Here is a 2,717-nt window from a genome sequence, read left to right as displayed (position 1 = left end):
TCCATCACAACGCAATTCACTTCCTTATCATTCTGTTCCATTCTCCCTAGTTCAAGAATGACTTCTGTCGATTTAATTTCTGAACTCAAGACTTTGGTATTTGACCAAGTCTTTCCATGGAGTGTTAATCTTTCTTTCCTCTTAGATCTCTCAAGCTCTTGAGAAGATTGAGCATCTTCTGACCTGTTGGCTCACTTCTCATCAGACTCACTGTCTTCAGAACCTTCAAGAAGTTCTGAATGATCTCCTCCGTCTGACCAATCGCCAGGAGGACATCGAAGCTCAGCTCCAGGGCATTTGCATGCTTCTGGAATATGAAGAAGATCATGATGAAGCGGATCAAGCGGCTGTCCAGGGAGAATGAACCATTCTCTTAGCATTATTTCTTCACTGTTCTTAAACATCTGAGTTTACTATTCGCTTGTTAGAAGCACTCATTGTAAACCCGAAACCTTTTACATCATATTGTAAAATTCATCAAGAGACCAAGGTTGGTCGGATCTTGAGAGGACTGAATCAAGGCTGATTCAGTATTTAGCTAGTCTTAAGAGGATCGGTAGATCAGCTTCTTAAGAGGATACTAGTGAGAAAATCAGTGTACTGTTAGTCACTTAGCAGGTTGCAAAGTGCAGTTGTAACACTCATTGATTTTAGTGGATTGCCTTCATCAGAAGAAGGAAGAAATCACCTTCACAGGTGGACTGGATTAGCTTGAGCTTTTATCTCAAGTGAACCAGGATAAAATACTCGTGTGCTTTACTTCCTATTATTCAGCACTTAGTTTTTATCTTTGAGTTTTGAAAAAGCTAAAAATATATAAACACAACAAAGAGAGAGCAAAAGTCTAGGGAGAAGATCAGAGGGAGAAAAGAGAGGCACAAAAGATGGCGCATATGAGAGTGTATATAGGGTAATTTAATTTTAATCTTTTATAGTAAAAAATTGATATGAGAGAATAAAATAAAATGATGAAGAGAAAGATGTGACTCGAGGTGATTGAGAGATTTTATTAATTGTTGTTTCTTTATATATATAAAATGTCAAATTCACCTGCCTTTTTCATTAACAGTGTAAAAATGGAACACACCGCCATGCACCTAATGGATATCACTGATTCTGTATGTGATGTTCTTAAAATGTTTCAATCAGAATTAAATTAAGACAATAAGCAGATACTCACTGTAGTTTTTTAATTTATCACTAACTGATTTGGCCCTTAGAAGAATCAGTATTGAGTAAGATTTATGTTCATATATACATGAAGTCTGAATTAAGTGCACGTACATATTATGGGTGAGTTCATTGCTGGCTGTAGTATATTGGCATCCCATAAATCAAGGAATATAGTGTTGGCTTACTGAAGGAATGTATCGGTGTATATATGTGTATAAATTAAGACGTAATTGATACTAAAATTATTATAAGAAGAAAAATATGTGCTCATTTTTGAATTCATTAGCTCGCAAATTAAGTGGATCGGATGTAGACAGAAAATACTAGTCAGGGAGGGCATCATAAAAATATGAAAATAAAAATAAGATAAAAGTAATATTATACTTTTTAGAAGATATAATTTGAACTAAATTAAAATATTCAAAAGTAGTAGTTTATTTTAATACTAATATCATATAGAAAATGTAAATAAAGTAATGTTTAATATAAAATAAATTAGTTTGTCATTTGTATGTTCTTTTACAATTTCAACTGTTTTAACGGCTCGACAATGATACACTAACACTCCAAGACCATGTAAGCCATTGTTGGACACCTCATTTTTTGTGCCAGTTTTTTATTGTTACTGATAGTAGTTTGCATTGCCTTGTTTTTATGTTCACCAATCATTTTAGTGAACAACTAATTTTACCAAACATTTATTTTTAATCATCTAATTTTTCAGCTTTAATCTAGCTTTTTTTTTGTCTTGACCAAGGTATCCCCACAGCCGACAGCTGTGAGACTAATCCCTTGTCCCACGGTCAGCGCACTAAGCGGTAGGAGGCTGGCCAAAGAGTTAATCTAGCTTTTTAATTAGACGTGTCAAACATATTTTATTTTTCAAAATTATGTTCACCTTTGAATATTTTTGAAAACAAAACATATTTAAGTGTAAGTATTGATTATCTTGGAAATTCGCCAAGCTCCGTGCTATTGTTTGCTTTCCCCATGTAATCTCACAGATTTATTTATTTTAATACAGGCTATTGCTTGATTTTGATCAAGGCTTGTGCAGTTGTGTGATAGGTACTCACGGTTAGTGGTTAATTAGAGGTTAATAGATAGTTAGTCGTAGGAGATAACATGAGCTGAGAGTGAGTATAAATAAGTGAGTTAGAATTACCGTGAGGTTCCAACAATATGTAGCACAATTAGTAGATAGTTAATTGGACTCCTTAAATATCTAGTTCAGGATTTGCTTCATGGGCGTATGTATGAAGACACATTTGTTGAAGATGCATACTCACTTAACATGATCTCAAAGACTTAGGAGGTTTTAATGAGGCTCGCTCATGAGTTGCTACCACACCAAAATAGCATAGCGCTAGCTAAGTTTTAGTAGATTTGCTTTCAATTCTACATGAGAGGAATGTTCTCATGAACCTTTTTACTCCTTGTTAATAAATTCAGTTTGCTCTCAAAAAAAAAAAAAGACTTAGGAGGTTAGTCTTATGACAGACTGCTGTGAAGATACCTTGGAAAATAAAAAAACAAAAGACTGT

The sequence above is a fragment of the Lotus japonicus genome, chromosome 5 (genome assembly GCF_012489685.1).
Source record: "Lotus japonicus ecotype B-129 chromosome 5, LjGifu_v1.2".
Lineage (NCBI taxonomy): Eukaryota > Viridiplantae > Streptophyta > Magnoliopsida > Fabales > Fabaceae > Lotus > Lotus japonicus.
This window is presented reverse-complemented; position numbering follows the sequence as displayed.